Raw genomic sequence first — 9,725 nt, 5'->3', positions numbered from 1 at the left:
AATGTAGCCTTTTTTTCTTTGATTATCCCTACACATCTAATCTGTATGTATGTATCTAATATATATGTATGTATCTAATATGTATGTATGTATGTATCTAATATATCTGCACATACAACCTGCCATGAAGGCAGAGGCAAAGGAATGATTCTAAGAAAACCAGAAGTCTGCCTTTCTTGGAAACGGCTTCATAAACAAGACCCTCAGAACAATGACACTATCAGTAAACATGCTAGGGCTCAAGGGAGGGTGCTTTATCTCTTGACACCATTGTGAATATTTTGGGGTTCAAGATGCTTTCACATTTGATCTTCCAGCATAAAATGAAAAAGCATTTGCTTATGAAATATCCCAGAAACTAGCACTAACCCTCTTTGCCATCAGCTGTAATTCTTTTCTCTGCACCTACCCTGGTGTCCGAGTGTTGAGTCAGCATCCTGGAGTCCAATATGAAAAATCATGGGATAAAAGCAGGGAGACAGACAGGTCTCAGGAGGCCAAAGACATCTAAACGCTTTGTGGGTCTAAAAACGGAAAACGATTGCTGAGCCATTGGTTTGAGAATAATGTCAAGAACTCCTCAAAACTGACTGAGGCCTCTGCCTATCTCCAGTGTGTGGAAGAACATAAACATGACCATCTCGTGAAATTCCGGTTATTTCAAATCCTGCAGTAGTTTAAATCACTCACATCTACTAAGTATTTCTCTCCAATTTCAAGTCTGCCACTCTTGCATAACTTCACATTGGATCAAGGTTTCCAATTCAAAGACACAATATTGTTTATTAAAATTCTTCATTTTCCTTAAAAGGGAGAAAAGACAGTGACCAGCAAGAATGCCAAGCCTGCTAATTCAACAGTGGTGTCAATGGTTTTACTGCTGATCAGTGGTAATCAAATACTCTTCCTCTTCAGGTTCAGGACTCCAGTCGACCTGTGCCCGCTGGGGCTTCTTAACAAGTTGTCCACACTTGTCCACAAAGGTGTGTTGCCATGAATTCTCAGGAGGTCCCAGCAGATCCATTCTGGGCTAGGGCATCTGAACAAGTCAGCCCGGTCAGGGACAGCGAGGCGCGCTCCGGGAGGGAGGTGGCACCTGCAGGCTCAATGCTTCCAGCCTCGGGGGCGCTAGGACGGGGGTGCAGGGTTGCAGCCCTGTGCACGGCTGCAGAGGCCTGCGGGAGCCGTGTGAGCCGCGGCGGTCGGCTCGGGTGCGGGAGCGCGGAGACGGGGACTTCCGGGGAGCGCGCGTGTCGCGGGTGGCCGCGGCGGGGCGGGAGCGCGCAGCGCCGGGAGGGCGGAGCGGCTGCGGGGGGTGGCGGAGGCCGGCGGCTGGGAGGGCAGAGCCGGCCGGGCCGCGCGGGGCTGGCTGGCTGGCAGAGCCCTTCCGCGGACACGGTTTCCCCGCGGGAGATCGGGAGCGCGCGGGGGAGCGCGCACAGCCGCTCGCTTCCACCAGCCCAGAGCGCGCGAGCATCTCTGCTGCAGCCGGGCCGGGCAGACGGCTCTGCTGCAGTTTCCACGAGCCCAGGAGACTGCCAGGCGCCCGCCGCCTCCCCTGGGTATCAAGCCCAGAAGACCGCTCTCCCCAGCATCGGGTAAGCCAGTCTCTCTCCTTGTGACGGGTTCGGAATTAGTGCCTGCAGACCCAAGGGAGAGGGTGGGAGGCTGCGGATGCACCAGACCCGGGAAGACCTGGACTTGCATTTCAGGGGATGCAGCCTCTGCTGGCGTCGGCTAGCAGGAGCAATTACTACTCCGGTTACTTATTATGCCAACCTAGAGTTGCAATCCCCTCCCCCAACCCGGTATGCACTATGCTTCCTGGTTACCAAGGAGACTTGTTTAAACATCAGCCTTGGGATGTATATTGGAAGACATGGTTCCTTAAATCCTATTTATTTTGATTTTTTTTAAATAATATGAACATTGAGGACTTTGTGGCAACTTGATAGTCATTAATTTGGATTCAGACAATGGTTTTATTCAACTTAAAAAAAAGTGACAACGTACTATGTAAGATATGCGGTTTTTTTTAAGGCCGTCAGATTAGTCTTTCAGAGGATTGTGCCTTGCATTATAATTTACTCCCATTTTGGTGATCTTAAAATAAATCCAATTTAAAAGCTGCCCTCTCCCCTTATTTCCAGTTCTGTTTTGCATTTTACTTGTATTAAATTAGCAGATGATTTTATTGTGGCACCCACACCAGGAAACTCTTCTATTGTAAACTGGCCAGAACAGGAACAGTGCTATGTGAATTTCTAAGGGTATAGATGGCATTCAGGACACACAGTCTTTCTGACATTTCTGTGCTTATTGCACAGACATATTTTTAATATGGTCCTCACAGATTTCTTTCTTTTAAATTAAGGATATTTACACACACACACACACACACACACACACACACACACACACACACACAAGATCCTGAGACTTTCAGCTCTGACTTTCTACAAGGTTTGAATTTTGAATCCCTATACTTCACAGTGAGAGCAGTTGGAATAGAGTTGGTAAAAATACTTTCCCATTCTGTAGGCTGTCATTTTGTCCAGTCATGGTGTTCTTTGCCTGAAGAAGCTTTTCAGTTTCGTGAGGTCTCACTTATTGTTGATCTTAGTGCCTGTGCTAATGGAGTTTTGTTCAGAAAGTCTCTTCCTGTGCTAATTAATGATTTAGGTGTAGTTTTCATCACCTCTGCCCACTTATGAAATTCCATCTTCCAACTTAATTGATTTATTAGAAGTTGTAGTTCCATCTTGTTGATGGAGGTAGATATATAAAATGCTTGCCCTGCCCTACTGTCCCAGAGCCTCAGCTTTCAGAGGTCACGTTAAGATTTTATATTCTTCTGAAGTAAGGAAGAATCCTTTCCTGAAAGGAGGCCCATGAAAGACAGCAGAAACCTGATCTCACAGGAGCGCTAATACCTGGACTGCCTAGGGTGGATTCTTTCTTTTTTTCTTTTTCCCCTTGTTTAATGGGTGACCCTGAAGAGTTTGACACTGCAGTAATTATACTTTGCACTGTTTTCATTCTTTCATTACACACAGAATGGCTTAGCACAGAACCAATGGCATCCAACAATTCATTTTGTTCTCTTGAGATCCATTCATTTTTCCACCTCTTGTTAAGGGGTTAAGGAAACAGATGACATTCTTTAACTCAGATCTTGAACTGTGTCAAACGACATAGTAACCTGAGGAAGAGGAAGACAGGTAATGACAGATAATAGGCAGAGGGTTACGAGGCTCACAGAGCACCAGGAAATGCGTGATGATGGAGAACAGTTGACATTATAGTCTAGAAATCACTTTCCGTTAATTTCTTTCCGCTTCTCCTCTCAGTCACTGTCAAGTCAAGCAACTGCTCTCACTGTGAAGTATAGGGATTCAAAATTCAAACCTTGTAGAAAGTCAGAGCTGAAAGTCTCAGGATCTTGTGTGTGTGTGTGTGTGTGTGTGTGTGTGTGTGTGTGTGTGTAAATATCCTTAATTTAAAAGAAAGAAATCTGTGAGGACCATATTAAAAATATGTCTGAGCCATCTGTGTCCTGCAGGTTCACAGTCCTTAACTACTGGGGTCTTATCCAATTCTATGATGTGAATTTGTTATGAAAGTGACTAAGGCATTTTAAAGTCTTTAGTAAATGCTTTCTATTCTTTTCCATCATCTGTTTGTTTTTCTTTTGTTTGTTTGTTTTTGAGACAGGGTAACTCTACATAGCGATGGCTGTCCTGGAACTCACTATGTAGAGCAGGCTGACCTCGAACTCATGCACTTGCCTCTGCCTCCTGAGTGCTGAAATCAAAGGTGTGTACCATCAGTCCCAACCAGCAGGTTCAGGTTTGTTTCTGACCTTCCTGCATCTCTCTCCAGTAATACCTCAGAGAAGAAAAGGAGTATAAGGTGCTGTTACATTAGCCAGGTGGTGTTGGTACACACCTTTGATCTCAGCACTTGGGAGGCAGAGGCAGGCAGATTTCTGAGTTTGAGGTCAGCCTGGTCTACAAAGTGAGTTCCAGAACAGTCAAGGCTGCACAGAGAAAACTCTTGTCTCAAAAAAAGTCCTCTCATGGTGGAAATTTTGAATGTGTTGAAATAAAAGCATTTATAGTTTGAAATGTTTTAAATTTCTGAACTATTCTTTGTTGATATGGGGCTAAGAGGTGTATAAAAAGTCAGTTGAATGTGATTGGCCCTCTGTATCATGAACCAACTGCAGATCAAAATTATTTGGAAAAAAATTATGTCTGTAGGAACACGTGAGACTTGTTCCTTGTCAATAACAGCTGTTTACATGGCATTGGTCTTGTGTTAGGTTAGGGTTAGGGTCAGGTATATAGATGTAGGGGTTTTCCTCTCTCCCTCCCCACCCACCATATTTTTTGAGACAAGGTATGTCACTGACCTTGAAGCTCACCAGTTCAGAAAGGCTAGCGACATGGCAAGCCCCAGGAGCCTCCTATGATATCCACCTCTCCAGGGGGATCATGAGTGTGCTGCTGGGACCGTGCTTTTTTTTTTTTTCTTACACCACTGTTCAGGTTCTGGATTCAAATCCTCATGCAGTAAGCAAGCATTTACTTACTGACTGGCCCTTGTCCCAAGCCCTTCAGATAAAGATTTCCATTTTGATGTATTTTTGATAAAGGCACATCTCATCTGTGGAGCAAGTAAGGAGAAATGTGAGTTACATATTGGCCTCTTGAATCGCTGTGTTTAAATATATAAGGAAACCGTTTGTGACAAATGAGTGCCTATTATGATCCCAGTTGGATCATTATTTTTGCAGGGTCCTCGAATGGAGACCTGAGAGATGAGTGATAGTCTGTGGATGTTACACTTGGATTAAGTACTGTACCAGTGACGGCTCTGAGGGCGGCTGAATGATGGGGCAAGCTAACAGGGTGGAATAAAATAGAAAATGCCACTTAAAGGCAGAGTCTTGCGATGTAGGACAGGGATTCAATTTTAGTTGGAGGGACCTTAATTCCCATAATGGACAGTATAAGCTGTATAGTCAGTTTTCCTTCATAGATGCCTCTGTCAAGTAAATTATTATGAGCTAATATCACAAAGAGCCTGTTGGTAAACTAGGCATTTTGGTGACAGTGGAGTTAGCTGGAGCTATTTTTTCTCTCCCTGTGCTCTTATTGCAACATTTCTTCCAGTTTGCAGAGTTTGTTTTCAGAATTTACTCCAGAATATCTTACTTCTCTTTACTGGGAATTAACAGATGGAATTAATTACATTCATCTTTTTCCTGGTCTTGGCATTTCTAACTGGCTTCTTTATTCCAGACCTACCTTGCAAAAGTCATTCGCTATCTAAAATTCGCTGAGCAGGAGGAGGCACGGGCCTTTTCCCTTATTATCACTATTTGTTGTAGCTGCTGTTGTTCCTGCTCAGTTTCATAGCCACACTGCAGTGAACCGATGGCTTAATTTCATTTTGGTTTACACATACGGCACTATACATTTTGGTGAAGTTTTTTTTTAAAAAATGTATCCTAAAGTAACAGTTTTACCAACTTGACTTGGAAGCACATTAGCTCTGCAGATGGAGAAAGCGTCAGGAGATATGCATCTGTCTAGAATAGCTTTTTCCTTCATAAAGCCCAATAAGACTGCTTTTAAGTGAAGAAAGAAAATTTTTGGCAGTTTTATGGATTCTTAATGTGCTTCTCTACATCTTTATTTGAGGCATAATACATTCCGCTCTCCATCTAAATGAGCCAGTCCCCGTAACTAAGAAGCAGGGTCACTCCCCTCGGCCCCACCCTGTCAGCACAACCGATCTGACATGCAGGATATTGATGAGAAGTCCCACCCTAGCTGATTGCTTCAGTGGGAACACGTTTGATGCTAATGGCACAGACAATAAGAGCGGTGGAGGAGGCATCCTGCAATTTTTTATGACAAATTCTGATACCTCATTTAAAGTCATTACCTGGAAGCCGTATTATTTATTTCAGTCTTGCTACTGCAAGTACAAGGTGGATGACGCTACCAGAACATGGTCTTGGAGCCTGGATTTGAATACTAAATCTGATTCTTTTTGGCTCTGCGATTCACAATCAAGTGATATCCCTTCTGGGTCTCATTTCTGCATTTATAATGGGATTTCTGTCACTTACATTATAGGTAATGCTGATCTTCCTTCCTTCCCTCCTTCCTTCGTCCTTCCTTCCTTCCTTCCTTCCTTCCTTCCTTCCTTCCTTCCTTCCTTCCTTCCTTCCTTCTTTCCTTCCGTCCTTCTTTCCTTCCTTCCTTCCTTCCTTCCTTCCTTCCTTCCTTCCTTCCTTCCTTCCTTCCTTCTTCCCTCCTTCCTTCCCTCCTTTCTTTCTCCTATAATGTAATGTTGCAGAGTAATAATGTACACAGTATATGGTGTTTTTCATTAATGGTTTTAGGGATTAGGAAGTCCAACAGCCTGGTACTGAAATCCAGTGAGGTCCCTCCTGCTGCATCCTCACGGCTGAGGTCATCACATGGTGTTGCTGAGCAAGCACACTAGTTCCAGGGTCTCTTCTGGTGGCTTTTCTTTTCTTTTCTTTTCTTTTCTTTTCTTTTCTTTTCTTTTCTTTTCTTTTCAAGACTGCTAATGTGGTTATGGGGCTCCTCATCTTAAAATCTCATTTCACCCGAATTTTCTCCCAAAAGTCCCACCTGAAGGTGCTTTAAGGATTATATTCCAAACGGTTGAATCCAAATAACACTCTGGGAACACATCACAGAGCTATCCTCAAATTACAAAGTGTGCAGTGAAATGTTCAACATGGTCCTTGGCACACAATAAAAACCCAGTACTTCTCAACTCTCTCCCTCCCCCAATGCCTTCCTCCACCCTACAGATTCATGTGGAGTACTCTCAGATTTCATGTGCCTTGTAAGGAGTGCCTCGGTCTGAGGAATGAGTGCCATCCTGGGGAGAGGAGCAAGTCTCCAGGGTTCTGCTTGGGTGGGCTCTCCCAGTGTCCTACCAGGGAAAGGAGCATGTCCTGGGGTTAATGGTGTTGTCCATTAACAGAGTGATATGACTTGCCCATCTGGTCTGTTGTGCAGTTGCTAGGGCTACATCTCCCTGGGAAAAGGAGGGGAGGCCAGGTTTCTTCTCAGTGGATACCACTAGGGGACTCTTGATGCAAGAGCTCTTGATGGGTCCCTATCTGTAAAAAAAAAAAAAAAAAACACGCAGAAAGACCTGGCGGGTATAGTTGACCTTCCGCCACTCAGATTCTGGTTGTTTACATTTTTCTAGGCAACTAGAGATTTCCTTTCATGCCGAATTATGTAAAATTTATGAAAAGGTCAAAAACTTTCCAACTCAAGGAAGAAAAATCCCCAAATTTTCTTTCAAGTCTCGGCATTACTCTTTTCCCACAGAGAACACCTTCTGGTTAGATCTGCCTTTCTCTCTGCTTTACCAGCTTCTTTTTCTTCCCAGCCCCTCAGCCAGGAATCCCTCATCCTTGGAGGAAAGTGGCAGGGTAATTTTTCTGCCTTTTACACACCATTTGGGTCCTGCTCACCTCGGAATGCAAATGGGCCTAGTGTGTCTTGACTTCCCCAAGGTTACTGCCCCATTTGTGGGCTTGGGGTCAGTGCGGACGACAGTGGGATCAGCTAGCACAGCACACTGATAAATCTTATAGTAGTGATTTGCTGTGAATATCTGAAGGAAGTTACCCTTAGTAATACATTTTAGGAACCCACAGGCCCAGCCAAGTTCTGTTTTCATCACTCGGCCGACTGTGGAAAGTTGATTTCTTGTGCCACTTGTGCTCTGCCTGTATCTGGTGTGTATGTATGCATGCATTCATTTATTTCAGGGTTTTACAAGTGTTACAGTTTCATTCATACATGTTTGGGGGAGTTTTTAAGTAACATCAGTTTATGTACCTAAAATTTTCCTAGAAAATTGTTATAGGAAATTGTTAATGATAAGAGTTATTCTTTGGGGCTGGGGATGTTGATGAGTTATTAGAATGCTTGTCTAGCATACTTGATGCCCTGGATTCAATTCCAGTACCACTTAAATAGGTTGTGGTGTCTGTCTGTAATCCCGGCACTTCAGAGGTGGGGATACAGACATTCAAGATCATCCTTAGCGATGTAGTGATTTTGAGACAATTTGGGATACATAGGCCTTGATTCAAAGATAAAGGTGCTAGAGAGATGGCTCAGTGTTTAAAAGTACTTATTTCCCTTTCAGAGGACCTGAGTTTGCTTCACAGCACCTACAGAGCAGATCACGACTGTCTGTAACATGTAACACTAGACTCAGGGGATTTTGGCCTCTGAGGGCACCAGACATACACCTCATACACATACATACATGTAGATAAAACACTCATACACATAAAGTTTAAAACGTAAATAAACAACTTTTGACAAAGAAAATCTTTATGGTTTCTTTGCAAATCTAGATGTTTCTTTGAGACATGGTCTCATTATGTAGCCCAGGCTGACCCAGAACTCACAGAGATCCACCTGCCTCTGCCTTTCTAATGCTGGGATTAAAGGTGTGCACAATAATGCCTGGCAAGAAAAAGTTTTTAAAAATTATATAATGTATGTTAATTATAGTGGGGTGAGGATCATGGTTAAGATAGGGGCTAACAAGACAGGAGTATGGGTCATCTGTTTATGTCAAATACACCAACCACCAAAATTATAAAATGGTGGTATAGTAAGGGAAAAGCCTACTGTAAATGTGAAAATAGTGAGTTTGTTTTCAGCTCCTCTCTAGGAGGGCTATGGTTATCGCTTTGGAAATTTAGGATTAAAATTGAGGTATAGATCTGATTTGAAGAAATTAATTTTGGTTGAGTTTATCTTTGAAACTTGCTTCCTCATTTACCCTTTTTGGTGTTTTATGAAAGGAGACTTGAAAATGCAGTTTTCAAGGCAGTGATATCAATGTAACCAAATAACTTTTTAGCCTAGTATACTTTCTAGCCTTTTCTAGTTTGATGTCCTTCAGCTGATACGACTGTTTTTCTTTTCTTTTCTTTTTCTTTTCTTTTTACTTTATTTTGAGATTTCAAAGCCTAAGTAATTTTGGGTTTCTCATCTACAGTCTGGTTTTATTTGGGCATGGCTTGTTGGCATTGGCTTTAAGTCACAGCAGTTTCTCATTTCTTGAGGGTATTTACTGTCAGCTACAGATAGGGTTTCTTCATCGATGAAATGCCATCTGAGAAACTCACAACACAGTTTTAGCTTTTTCTATATAGCGTTTAACTTGGCTTTTTACTGAAATTCTAATTTGCGAGTCTTAGTATCACGATACTACTTTCTGGTAAATTTCTTTTCTTTTTCTTTTTCTTTTTTTTCTGACCTCATAATCCTCATAGTTGTCTGGTTCTTTCTAATTCTGTTTCATGTTATTCCGTCAGTTTGCAGTTCATTTGTTGCTGGACTGTCAAGGTCTCTGCAGCTCAGGACCACAGTTAATGAGGCATTTGGCTTAAGGCTTTCAGCTCTGTGGCTGCTTAGGTTCCTGGACAAAGTCCACAGGCTCCTGCTGCTCATGTTTGGAGGCAGAGGAAGGCTTGGGTGGGCACAGTCGGGTCAGTGTGGAGAGCAAGATAAGCTCACTCTGCCTGGAGACTTGGGACACACCCTCTGCTGCTTGCTCTTTGTTGGAATAAGAGGTGTACTGCTTTCCCACTATTGCTTACAGGAACCAATTTATATGTTCTTTTTATGTTAAAA

The 9,725-nt window shown here is 43.1% G+C and overlaps 1 protein-coding gene across 3 annotated transcripts in view; it reads left to right on the top strand.

Moving 5' to 3' along the window:
• Positions 1 to 1,295: 1,295 nt before the first annotated feature.
• The window catches only part of Klhl32 (kelch like family member 32), a 226,414-nt gene continuing 217,984 nt past the window's right edge, over positions 1,296 to 9,725 (top strand). For all 3 annotated transcript variants that reach the window (XR_008719679.1, XM_055603480.1, XM_055603478.1), the window contains exon 1: positions 1,296 to 1,598. The gene's annotated coding sequence lies outside the window, so the exon portion shown is untranslated. The remainder of the gene's footprint in view (positions 1,599 to 9,725) is intronic.

This window comes from Psammomys obesus, unplaced genomic scaffold, assembly GCF_907164565.1.
Source record: "Psammomys obesus unplaced genomic scaffold, mPsaObe1.curated_primary_1811, whole genome shotgun sequence".
NCBI lineage: Eukaryota > Metazoa > Chordata > Mammalia > Rodentia > Muridae > Psammomys > Psammomys obesus.
Note: the sequence above shows the minus strand (reverse complement) of the source record. Positions and strands in the feature narration are given on the sequence as shown.